Source organism: Ornithorhynchus anatinus, chromosome 7 (genome assembly GCF_004115215.2).
Source record: "Ornithorhynchus anatinus isolate Pmale09 chromosome 7, mOrnAna1.pri.v4, whole genome shotgun sequence".
Lineage (NCBI taxonomy): Eukaryota > Metazoa > Chordata > Mammalia > Monotremata > Ornithorhynchidae > Ornithorhynchus > Ornithorhynchus anatinus.
The window spans coordinates 83,038,857-83,052,205 of NC_041734.1; the positions used below are offsets into that span (position 1 = coordinate 83,038,857).

The following is a 13,349-nucleotide window of genomic DNA, read 5'->3' on the forward strand; positions in this document are numbered from 1 at the left end:
CATCCCTATTTTCCAGATGAGGTAACTGAGGTACAGAGAAGTTAAGTGACTGGAAGGTGTGGCAAGCAGACCTGTACTCCGGGTAGAACTTTGACCTTTTCCTGACCCTTTCCTGATGAGGCCGCTCCATCTGCTTGACTCAAAGGCAGAAACCAGTGTGAGCCCAAGGAACTGTCTGTCAACACAGGAGAATGGACTCAGTCAGAGACACGAACTCTGTAATCAATAGATCGATCATATTTATTGAGTACTTACTGTGTGCAAAACACTGTGCTAAGTAACTTGAGAGAGTTGATAGACACATTCCCTGCCCATAACAAGCTTACAGTCCAGAGGGGGAGCCCGTTGTTGGTCAGAGATTGTCTCTGTGCCGAATTGTACTTTCCAAGCACTTAGTATAGTGCTCTGCACACAGTAAGTGCTCAATAAATATGATTGAATGAATGGACATTAATATAAATAAACTATGGCTATGGGCATAAGGGCCGTGGGATTGAGGGAGGGGTGAATAAATGGTACAAATCCAAGTGCACGGGTGACACAGAAGAGAATGGGAGAAGAGGAAATTAGGGTTTAGACGGGAAGACCTGTGTAACTTTGTTCAGGTCAGTCTTAAGCGCTTGTACAGTCAACGACTTACATAGCAGATGCAGTTCCCAAATACTGTGCCCAGAGATTAAATAACAATGAAATGCAAGTAAATACTGTTGGTTTACTAGTCTGGCAATGCAGGTAATAATAATGATGGCGTTTGTTAAGCGCTTACTATGTGTCAAGCACCATTCTAAGCAACCACAGTGCATCCTTTGATAACCTTGGAGATTTCAGATCCTAAAGACAAGAGAAACTAATCACTCTCTCCTGGAAAGTTGATTTGACAAGAAACATATTGTAAACAGCGCAGCCCTACCCAGTCGGCCAGCTCCAAATCAGTCTGGACCCGACCAAGCAGGACCGGATCAGGCAGAACCAAATCAGTCAGAACTGAATCAGTCTGGACTAGATCAGGAAGGAGTGGATCAGTCAAGAATGAATCAGTCTGGACCAGTTCAGTCAGGATGGAATCGGTGAGGAAAAGGAGTCCAGTGGCCGGCTCTGCTGGGACGGATGGAACTAACTTCAGGATGACTCAAGATATTGGTATGTGCTCTCCTTTTGGACCCAGTGAATCACTAGGAAGCCCTTAGGGCCTGGTTTCTGTTCAGGCACCAATGCTGTGTGTGTGTGTGTATCTCACTTGATCTCAATTTAGGGCACTTGAAAGCCCGCCCTACCCTCAGAGATCCTTGGTCCCTAGGGATCTGCAGAGAGGCCAAGTGTCATGGGCTTCCACACAGATATGGAAAAGGCTTCTCAGTTAGTTGATCATACTTATTGAATGCTTTGTGTGCAGAGCAATGTACTAAGCCCTTGGGAGAGTAAAACACAACAATATAACGGACACATCCCTGTCTACAACAAGCTGAAAAGACAGGCGGATTTGGACCCCGAGGGACAGAGGGTCCAGAGCGGGGCTGGGGGAACAGGTGAGCCCTGGATCAGAAGTCTAACAGAGGAGGGAGGGTGGATGGGACCTGAGTGGGGAGGAAGAAGGTGGGGCTTGAGGCAGCTGGGAGGGGGGCTTTGGGGATGGCAGGCAACTGAGGTGAAAGGAACAGAGTACAATTGCTACTGGAGGGGGTGGGGTCAGGCCTAAGGGAAGAGACCCATGATCCTCTGGGTGGGCAGGCAGGAGGCGGGTAGTAGGCTGACCTGTAGGAAGTGCTGGAGGCTGGGGTTCCTATAACCACTGACCCTATAACACAGTGTGAAAAGCAGCTCTCACCCAACATCAAGGAGATCTTCTGCCCTCCCACTGGAGCGTGATCGCCCTTCCGTCCCCAGCCTCACTGAAGGTTCCAGTGACCTTTACTCACCCCACTCCACAGTCACAGTTCCCACTCCTGCTTAGAGCACCCCTTCTGGGGAAGTTTTCACTTTACTCTTCAGCTTCTGTTTGCTCTTGCCCAATTCCATTCCCCAATGCGACAAAGGGGCTAAAGATCTTGCCTGTGCTGTTCTTGGTCCCCATTACCTTGGACTCTGTCTTCACTACTCCATTGTTCTGGGCCTCAAAAAGTCAGCATCTGAACCATCTGGGTTTCTGGAACCTTTTTACTGTAGGCAGAGCACTGCACTGGCACCTAATGTGTGAGAGTGCCCTGCTGGATGTCTACTGTTTGCTGCACTGGGCATCTACTGTGTGTAGAGCATTATACTGGGTGCTTGTTAAATGCAGAGAGCTGTACCATTCATTCATTCATTCAATAATATTTACTGAGTGCTTACTATGTGCAGGACACTGTATTAAGCACTTGGAATGTGCAATTTAGCAACAAATAGAGACAATCTCTGCCCCAAAATGGGCTCACAGTCTAAATAGGGGAGATAGCAAAACAAAACAAGTAGTCAGGTGTCAATACCATCAAGATAAATAGAATCATAGATATATGCATATCATTAACAAAATAGAGTAATAATATATACAAATACACACAATGCTGTGGGGAGGGGAAGGGGGAAGAGCGGAAGGAGAGAGTAGGGAGAATGGGGAGGGGAGGGCTCAGTCTGGGAAGACCTCCTGGAGGAGGTGAGCTCTCAGTAGGGCTTTGAAGAAGGGAAGAGAGTTAGTTTGGCAGATGTGAGGAGGGAAGACATTCCAGGTCAGTGGTAGGACGTGGGTCAGGGGTCGAGGGCAGGACAGGAGAGATCAAGGGACCATGAGGAGGTTAGCAGCAGAGGAGTGGAGTGTATGTAGTGGGCTGTAGAAGGAGAGAAGGGAGGTGAGGTAGAGGGGGCCAGGGGATGGAGAGCTTTGAAGCTAAGAGTGAGGAGTTTCTGTTTCATGCGAAGGTCGATAGGCAACCCCTGGAGGTTTTTGAGGAGGGGAATGACATGCCCAGTGAGTTTCTGTAGAAAGATAATCCGGGCAGTGGAATGAAGACTAGACTGGAGTGGGGAGAGACAGGAGGATGGGAGATCAGAGAGGAGGCTGATGCAATAATCCAGTCGGGAAATTATGAGAGCTTGTACCAGCAAGGTAGCAGTTTGGATGGAGAGGAAAGGGTGGATCTTGGCAATGTTGTGAAGGTGAGACCGGCAGGTTTTGGTGACGGATTGGATGTGTGGGGTGAATGAGAGAGCAGAGTCAAGGATGACACCAAGGTTGCAGGCTTGAGAGATGGGAAGTGTGGTAGTGCCGTCCTTAGTGACAGGGAAGTCAGGGAGAGGACAGGGATTGGGAGGGAAGATAAGCAGCTCAGTCTTGGACATGTTGAGATTTAGGTGACAGGCAGACACCCAAGTGGAGATGTCCCGAAGGGAGAGAACAGGGGAGGAGATGTAGATTTGGGTGTCATCTGCATAGAGATGATAGTTGAAGCCGTGGGAGCGAATGAGTTCACCAAGGGAGTGAGTATAGATGGAGAACAGAAGGGGGCCAAGAACTGACCCTTGAGGAACCCCTAAAGTTAGTGGATGGGAAGGGGAGGAGGATCCCATGAAAGAGACCAAGAACTAGTAATCAGCATCTAGTGTATAGAGACCCCTCTTAGGGTCGCACCTGGAGAGTTTCCAATACTCTACCAGTCTCGACTATGGGAGGGAGAGCCAAACAGAGGCATACCCATTCCATTCCAAGCTTGGGCAGTGGCTAGAGAATGGAAGGCAATGTGCTACAAGTAAAAACTTTCCAGTGCTGGGGAGCAGTGGCATGGGAGAGAGTTGAGGCCAGAGTCTCAAGTTTACCCTGCAGAAGGAAGCAACCACTTCCGTTTATTTACCAAGAAAACTCAATGGGTACACTACCAGAACGATTGCAGATGGAGAAGAGATGTTCTGGATTATTGTTCTCTGTGCCTCAGTTCCCTCATCTGCAAAATGGGAATTTAGACTGTGAGCCCTACGTGGGACTACCTGATCACCTTGTATCCTCTCCAGTGCTTAGAACAGTGTTTTGCACATAGTAAGTGCTTAACAAAAGCCATCATTTCACGAATAATAATAGTAATGATGGAGGTTATTAAGCACTTACTACTTGCCAAGCACTGTTCTAAGTGCTGGAGTAGAGATAAGGTAATCAGGTTGTTCCATGTGGGGCTCACAGTCTTAATCCCCATTTTGCAGATGAGGGAACTGAGGCACAGAGAAGTGAAGTGGCTTATCCAAGGTCACACAGCAGAGAGTCAGAGGTCATGGGTTCGAATCCCGGCTCGGCCACTTGTCAGCTGTGTGACTTTGGGCAAGTCACTTAACTTCTCAGTGCCTCAGTTACCTCATCTGTAAAATGGGGATTAAAACTGTGAGCCCCACGTGGGACCACCTGATTCCCCTGTGTCTACCCCAGCACTTAGAATAGTGTTTGGCACATAGGAAGTGCTTAACAAATACCAACATTATTATTATTATTAGAAGTGGCAACGGCAGGATTAGAACCCACGTCCGCTGAGTCCCAAGCCTGTACTCTTGTGTAAACGGTGTCACTGTGGGTTGGACATGACTTGACAGCTTAAGACAACAACAACAGTGTATAGAGAACGCTTTGCGGGGTGACGCCTGTGTACTGCTCTGTGTACTGTTTGCTGCTCCAGGACCCAGAATGCTCAACTACAAATATTAAACAGGGCTGCAGTTTTGTGTGCACAATGTGATGGGGACTGTGGGTCCCACATGGATCTTTTCTATTACACCCACACAACATGCATAGGGGAATTTTATTGCCAGTTGTGTCTTTGAACACAAAGAACAATACTCTCTCTCGCCTATTTATCTATATCTAAAAATCTGTATGTATATATATATATATAGTAAAAAAAGACAGCAACAAGAAATGAATACCTAAGTAAAATAAACAGATGTGCCCAGCAGTGCTGAGGGAGAGGCTGTTGGGTTGGCCTGATCGGAGTGCTGGAGATTGGCAAGGGAAGATCACTAATTAAAAGTTAAATCCCAGTGGAATTGGCTCGTATGTATGTGTTCTATATAGGGATCAAATTGATGAGTAAGGAATATGTTCCTTCCATAAACATGAAACTCAGCTAATGAAATTCACTTTTTGGCAAAAGAAGCAAGCATCTGTACTAAGTTCTCTCCTAGAGATGCTAATTCAGCTTGGTTCCTGTCCATACATGTGGTGAGGAGTATGCTATAATAAAAATGTCACCCTTGTTCTCCATGAAAGTGGCCAATGCTGTGATGGGATCCAGTCTTGCATCTAGAAGGCAGTGGGCCAGTTCTGAAATCAGTGCTCATTAAATGAAGGAGAATGGAAAATCAATAGAGAGACACGGTTCCTATAGCCACTGCCCCTGTAACGCTGCGAGAGAAGCAGCGTGGCCTAGTGAATGGACCACAGGCTTGGGAGTCAGAAGGAACTGAGTTCTAATCCCACCTCTGCCACTTGTCTGCTGTACCTTGGGCAGACCAGTTAACTTCTCTGTCAAATGGGGAATAAAGAGCTCCATGTGTGACAAGGACTGCGTTCAATGTGACTAACATGTATCTACCCCAGTGCTTAGTAAAGTGCCTGGTGTATAATAAGCGCTTAACAAATATCATAAAAAACCCACACTTCCTCAGTGAGTTGGGATGGCACAAAGCTGACCACTCTTGCCTTAGAGTGGTTGGGTACTTGAATAATAACTGTGGCATTTGTTAAGCATTTAACTATGTACTAAGCACAGTTCTGAAAGATGGGGTAGATACAAGTAGTCAGGTCGGACACAGTCCCTCTCCCACATGAGGATCCCAGTCTTAATCCCCATTTTACAGATGAAGTAACTGAGGCCCAGATAAGTTAAGTGACTTGCCCAAGGTCACACAGCAGACATGTGGAGGAGCTGGGATTAGAACCTATGACCTCTGACTCCCAGATCTGTGCTCTTTCCACTAGGCCACGCTTTGAAGATGACGCTGCACTGATGGCGAGATTTTAGAGATATGTGTGTGAGTGTGTGAGTGTTTGGGTGCATGAGAGAGAGAGAGAGAGAGAGAGAGAGAGTGTGTGTGTTTATGTGTCTATGTGAGAGCAGGCCATTGGCTAATTGATGTTCCTAGTGCTAGTCAGGGCAGAGTTTAAGTCCCCCTGGGACCCTTGAGGATAGAGCATGGATAGAGCATGGAACTGAGAGTCAGAAGGTCCAGGGTTCTAATCCTGGCTCGGCCACTTGTCTGCTGTGAGATCTAACTCCTCTGTGTCTCAGTTACCTCATCTGCAAAATGAAGATTCAATACCTATCCTCCTTCCTACTTGGACTCTGAGTCCCACATGGGACTTGATTATTTTATATCTACCTTAGCGCTTAGTACAGTGCTTGGTTTATAGTAAGTGCTTGACAAAATCTAACAATATTTTTTTTTCTCCACCGTCATGTGTGTTGGGAAACAGAGCTGGGGACAGGTATGCTCCCGTTCCATCTCCTCCAGGCAGCCATGACGGAGGAGGAGATGAGGAATCTGGAGTCACGATACACCCCTGAGAAGCAGCATGGCTTAGGGGCAAGAGCTAGGACTTGGGAGCCAGAGGAGATGGGTTCTAATCCCGGTTCTGCAACTTGTCTGCTGTGTGACCTTGGGCAGGCCATTTAACTTCTCTGTGCCTCAGTTATCTCATCTAAAATGGGAATAAAGACTGTGAGCCCCACGTGGGACAATGTGATTACCTTATATCTCAGTCTCAGGTACGATTGACTAGCGGAAGTCACCTTACTTTCTCCTTGCTTCTTGAGAGCTTCTTCTAGCCATCAGACTCTGGGCAGGGCCAGTCCTGGGTCGGCATCACAGTGCTCCCAACTATGGTAGCCTCTGTCCCAGTGGCACTAGGACCCTGGGAGGGACAGCGTGTTGGCTGTCTATGTGTCCACCCGCCCTCATGGTGAAGAATGGACCATCCAACATCCCCTACTTGCCCCTCTGCTAACCCATTCTGGACCTCCTATCCAGGATGCTACTTAAATCCTTCTGGAAGCCAGTGATTCTTTGGGCCCGGAGCCCACACTCTGGTAGACTCACTCAGTCAGTCAATTGTATTTATTGAGTCCTTACTGTGTGCACAGCCCTGCACTAAGTTCTTGGGAGACTACAGTATAACAGACCCATTCCCTGCCACAACAAGCTTACAGTCTAAAGGGGATAGAGGGACCCTCACCTGTAGTTCCCAGCGGGAAAAGATGTTCCCTGCTGTCAGTCTGGTACCTGCCACTTGAAGCTTTGGTGAGCATTTCTGGCTCTGCACCTTCACATTATTGCCAAGATCTGCCCTTTCCTCTCCATCCAAGCTGCTATTGTGCTGGTATAGGCTCTCATAATATCCTGACTGGATTATTGTGTCAGCCTCCTCTCAGATCGCCCTTCCTCCTGTCTCTCCCCACTCAAGTCTATTCTTCATTCTGCTGCCCTGATCATCTTCCTACAGAAACGCTCTGGGTATGTCACTCCCCTCCTCAAAAACCTCCAGTGGTTGCCTATCAACCTTCGCACTAAACAAAAACTCCTCACTCTTGGCTTCAAAGCTCTCCATCACCTTGCCCCATCCTACTTCACCTCCCTTCTCTCTTTCTACTGCCTACCCCATACACTCCACTCCTCTGCAGCCTACGTCCTCACTGACCCCATTCACGCCTATCCTGCCGTCGACCCCTGGCCCACTTCCTACTACTGTCCTGGAATGCCCTCACTCCTCACATCCGTCAAACTAACTCTCTTCCCTCTTCAAAGCCCTACTGAGGTCTTCCCAGACTGAGCTTCCCCTTTCCCTCTTCTCCCCTCTTCTCCCCTCCGCCACCCCCCAACTCGTCCCCCTTCCCCTCCCCTCAGCACTGTGCTCATTTGTATATGTTATTTATTACCGTATTTATTTTGTTAATAAGGTGTATATCTCCTTGATTCTATTTATCTTGATGATGTCTTGTTTTTGTTTTGTTCTGTTTTGCTTTGCTGTCTGTCTCTCCCATTTAGACTGTGAGGCCATCATTGGTCAGGGATTGTCTCTATCTGTTGCCAGATTGTACATTCCAAGAGCTTAGTACAGTGCTCTGCACATAGTAAGCACTCAATAAATGTGATTGAATAAATGAATGAATATTTGAAGAACAAAAATTCCATGTTTGCACACTCTATGTGACTGACCACCATCCCCCTTGCCCCATCCAAGCTTCATCTTGCCAACCTGTAATATCCCAGGCTCTCCTCCCAGCCAGTTTCTCAATTTTCAAGCAGACTCTTGTGGGAAGAGAGTGTATTTGTCAATTATTGCATTGTAATAATAATAATAATGGTATTTGTTAAGCACTTTCTATGTGCCAAGCACCGTTCTCAGCACTGGGGGTGATACAAGGTAATTAGGTTGTCCCATGTGGGGCTCACAGTCTTAATCCCCATTTTACAAATGAGGGAAGTGAGGCACAGAGGAGTGAAGTGACTTGCCCAATGTCACACAGCTGACAAGTGGTGGAGCCGGGATTAGAACCCAAGACCTCTCACTCCCAAGCCCATGCTCTTTCCATTGAGCCATGCTGCTTCTCATTGTACTCTTCCCATCTCTTAGTACAGTGCACACGGTAAGCGTTCAATAAATATGATTGAATGACTGAATGAATGAATCTTTCCCAATTCTGCCTGTCCCAGCCTGAACTGAGGAGGCCAGAGGAAGAGGTGGAGTTATAGGCAGAAAGCACCCTCCAGGAGCCCGGGCTGGCCCAGTGTGACTCAGTCACCTCTTCCTCCCTCTCAGCTGTCCTACTGGTCCAGCTTGACAGCTGTTGCCCTCGAGGGATCAGAACAAAGGACAATTTCTTCTCTAAGTAAAGGGAGAGCTCCGAGATCACGGACACGGAGGTGGACGGATGGTACATTTCTGAGAGTTCACAGCCAAACCGGCCTGCTGGTTGTGCTGGGGTCCGGCATGAGCTGAGCTAATGCTTTTAGCAGCCATGGGGTCTGCTCCTTAATCACCTCCCCATGAGGGTGAAGTCTCCAAGCTGGGGGTCAGCTGGAAGGAAGCTGGAAAAGTTCTCCACCAGCCATCTGGGCAGCGGCAGAAGAAATGCACACTGTATCCAGGAGCCTTGCTGCAGATCTCCCATTTCACTCCCCAAAGGGGAAGCTGGTGCACTCCATGGGGACACAATGCTGCCCATGGTCACCCTGGTTGGGCAACCTAAACCTGCTCCTGAGACAAAGAACAGGAGCCACCTTGTCATAATTAGAAAGCCACTGGAAACAGGTGAGAGTGCAGAGGGCCCCACGCAAACCCTCATCAATCCATCCTTTAATCAATGGTATTTACTGAAAATTTACAGTGTGTATAGAGAAGCAGCATGGCCTAGTGGATAGAGTATGGACCTGGGAGTCAGACATCATGGGTTCTAATCCCAGCTCCATCATTTGCCTGCTGTGTGACTTTGGGCAAGTCACTTCAATTCTCTGTGCCTCAGTTGCCTCATCCGTAAAATGGGGATTGAGACTGTGAGCCCCATATGAACAGTGTCCAATTCAATTTGCTTGTATCCACCCCAGTGCTTAGTACAGTTCCTGACACATAGTAAGCACTTAATGAATACTATTATTATTATTACTGTAATAATAATAATAATGGTGGTATTTGTTAAGCGCTTACTATGTGCCAAGCACTGTTCTAAGCGCTGGGGTAGATACAAGGTAATCAGGTTGTCCCGCATGGGTCTCACAGTCTTAATCCCCACATTAAGATGAGGGAACTGAGGTACAGAGAAGTTAAGTGACTTGCCCAAGATCACACAGCAGACAAGTGGCAGAGTTGGAATAAGAACCCAGGACCTCTGACTCCCAAGCCCATGCTCTTTCCATTGAGCCACACTGCTTCTCTACTAAGCACTCGGGAAAGTACACTACAACAAACATGTTCCCTGCTCAAAGCGAGCATGCTAATGACCACTAGGGCAAGCGCAGCCCAAGCACATGCCCTGCAAGGTGGCAGGAACTACCTTTCCCCTTTTGACCCTCGAAGTCAGAACAATGTTCAGTGCAGCCAGGGTTCAGAAAAAGTGTCCAACCATAGGCCAGAGACTTTCTACCAACTCACACACTTCAAATTAGTCTCAATGCTGGCAACGCTGTCTTCAGTCAGTTGCATTTGCTGAGTGATTACTATGAGCTGAGCACTGTATGATGTGCTGGGGAATAGACAGTATTCTCAACTGTCTACAGAGTGGTAGACACTTTCCCTGCCCAAAAGGAGTTTACAGTCTAGAGGGAAAGCCTCACTCCCCTTCAACAGCATGAGCTAGCAGCAGGGTGAAGGCTGGACTGGAGAGGCGAGAGGCTGGAGGCAGGGAGGTCCACAGGAAGGTCCGTGCAGTAGTTGAGGAGGATATGACCAGTGCCTGGGCCAGTGTGGGGACTGTTTGGTTGGAGAGGAAGAGGCAGATATGGGAAATGTTGTGGAGGGAGAACTGACAGGATTTAACAATGGACAGAATGTGGTGTTAGAGGAGGGGGGGCTCAAAGATAATCGTCAAGGTTACCAAGCTGAGAAGCAGGGAGGGTGGTGGAATTGTCAACAGTGATAAAAAGAAAGCTAGGAGGAGAGGATTTGGGAGAGATGTTGAGGAGTTTGGTTTTGGACCTGCTGATCTTGGAGTGCCTGTGGGACACCCAAGTAGAGATGTCCTGGAGGCGGTAAGAGAGATGCGAGCTGGAGAGAAGGAGAGAAATCAGGATTAGTGAAGTGGGGAACCAAAAATAGGAGCCCCTGGAGCGCTCCAGGGACAGGGGAGGGTGGTCAAAAAATTATTAGTATTATTATTATTATTGATGATAAATAATAACAATGATAATGATAACAATGCTATTTTTTGCTATGTCCCTAGCACTGTACTAAGCACTGGAATAGGTACAGTGAATACATGTAGACTTCTACTGTAAGCTCCTTGTTAGAAGGGAACATGTCTACCGACTCTGTTGTATTGTCCTCTCTCAAGTGCTTAGTAGAGTGCTCTGCACACAGTAAGTGTTCAATAAGTATGACTGATCGATCGATGGACTGGAAGACAGAGGCACCTCTGCAGGGCTCCTGTTGGGGCGATGCAGGGCAGCCAAGCTCTGACTTTGCTCTAGAAGTTGCGTCTTTCCCAGTGGGGGAATTGGGGGATGAGGGTGGGGGGTTGGCCAGGGGGCGGGGGTAGTTCTAGAGGGAGGAGAGGCTGAAAAACCAAGAGCTCCTGAGCCATTCTCATCATTTGCCACCACATGTTTCCCAGCTGTACTCCCAAGCCTGTTGGATGCAATAATGTAGGATGTAAATTCCAGAAACAGTCTCGCAACTGAAGCCACTTCATCCTTATGGATCCTGAGAGGGTGAGCGTGAAACAACAGTCATAAAGCAGCTGTCCAATCTCCAGCCCTGCTGGAAGCTGGAGACATTTTAGATTTGGCCATAGTTCCGGTAACAGACTTGGCCATAGTTATGGTAATAGACTTGGCCATAGTTCCAGGAACACTCTTGGCCGTAGTTATGGTAATAGACTTGGCCGAAGTTGAAGAAATCCCTCAGCCCAGACAGGAGCATTCGGCCAATTAGCTGAATGTTTTTTCAGGGCCAGAGAATTTGGTTCCTGAACCTCTGTTCTGAGCAACTCGACTTGACCTTTAGGATGAACTGATCCCTCAGGAGCATAAGCTAGTTCAGAAACGGCAGCCAGTCACCTTGTCTAGGCCTTTCGATGACTTCACCAGCCATAGATCTGCACTTATGGGCAGCACGGACACACACACACACACACACACACACACACACACACACACACACACACACTCCCCATACCTGTATACACAAGTGCATTTGTACTCACACCCTCACACAAATGAAACAGGTCCAGACTACTATTCATTTATCAGTTACAAGTCCAGATTATTTGAAAACAAGGAGAGGGAATCCTTGATTTTGAGGGAATTCCAGACTATCAAAAAGTTTTGCTGTTTCTCAGCTTTCTGTCCACTGATACACATTCCTGGAGCACAGGAGATTTCTGTGAAGCTTCGTTCATCCCCTTTAGGCAGGGGTGGTTAATCCCCGAGAGAGTCTCAGAACGACCTACCCTCCCCAGTGTTTATGCATTCCGCGGAGTGAGATCAACGTTTCCAGGCCCTGCAAAGGCAGACCGCTCTGGAAAACAGGCACCGAGAAGTTTATGGTTGACCCTTTCCCTGCACTTAAATGCTGGCCCCCACTTTTACTTCTTCTTAAGCCAAATAGTTTCCTTTTGAAGAGCAGTACAGTGTTCTGGGTGAGGGTGGGGATGGGCGGGAGACTGTGGAGGTTTTTCCTTTTGGAATGTTGGAGCGGGCGGGGAGGGCAGGGTAGGTGGGGGTGGGGCTGCCGCCACATTGCCCAGGGCTCCCCCTCCTGCTAGGCCCTGCGGTTCAGGGACCAGCACCAGTCCATCCCCCATCTCCCACCCAAAGCACACTGCCAAACATTGCCAGAGGGACAGTGGGTATGGAGCTCCCAGAATAACTGCTAGAACCTTGGGAATGGGAGTGGAATCCCCTGGAACAATGGTTAGAACACTGTAAATTCACTGTGGGCAGGGAAAGTGTCTGTTTATTGTTGTATTATACTCTACTAAGTGATTAGTACAGTGCTCCACACACAGTAAGTGCTCATTAAATACAATTGAATGAATGAAAGTTGGGGATGGGGTGGGATCCCCTGGAATAATGTTTAGAACATTGGGAATGGTGGGGGGGATAGTTAGAACTTTGGGAATGAGAGTAAAATCTCCTCACTGATGATGGGGAATGAAGATGGGATCCACCAGAACAATGGTTAAGACATCGGGGTTGAGGCAGAATCCCCGGAACAACCATTAGAACTTTGGGGATGGGGTGGAATCTCTTGGAACAACCATTAGCATATTGGGGGTGGGGGCAGAATCTCCTGGAACATCAATTAAAATGTAAGGGTGAGGGTGGAAGCTCCTGGAACAACGATTACAGCAGGGAGGAGCTGAGGACAATTCTCGCCAGCACAGATTATTATTATATATTATAATATATATAATATATGATTATTATTATTTCATAATAATTGTAAGTGCTTATTATGTGCCATGCCCTAACCTAAGTGCTGGGGTATGTACCAGTTTATCAATTTGGTAACAGTCCCTGTCCCACTTGGAGCTCACAGTCTCAATCCTCATTTTACAGATGAGCTAACTGAGGCCCGGAGAGGTGAAGTGATTTGCTCAAGGTCACAGAGCAGGTAAGTGGCAGATCTGGGATTAGAACCCATGACCTTCTGATTTCCAGGCCCGTGCTCTATCCACTATGCCATG

At 47.8% G+C, this 13,349-nt stretch overlaps 1 non-coding gene across 1 annotated transcript; it reads left to right on the forward strand.

Moving 5' to 3' along the window:
• The first annotated feature begins 3,583 nt into the window (after positions 1-3,583).
• LOC114813406 lies at positions 3,584-3,721 on the forward strand. Its single transcript, XR_003761127.1, has one exon. It is a non-coding gene; the product is annotated as a small nucleolar RNA SNORA7 (small nucleolar RNA).
• Positions 3,722-13,349: the final 9,628 nt, after the last annotated feature.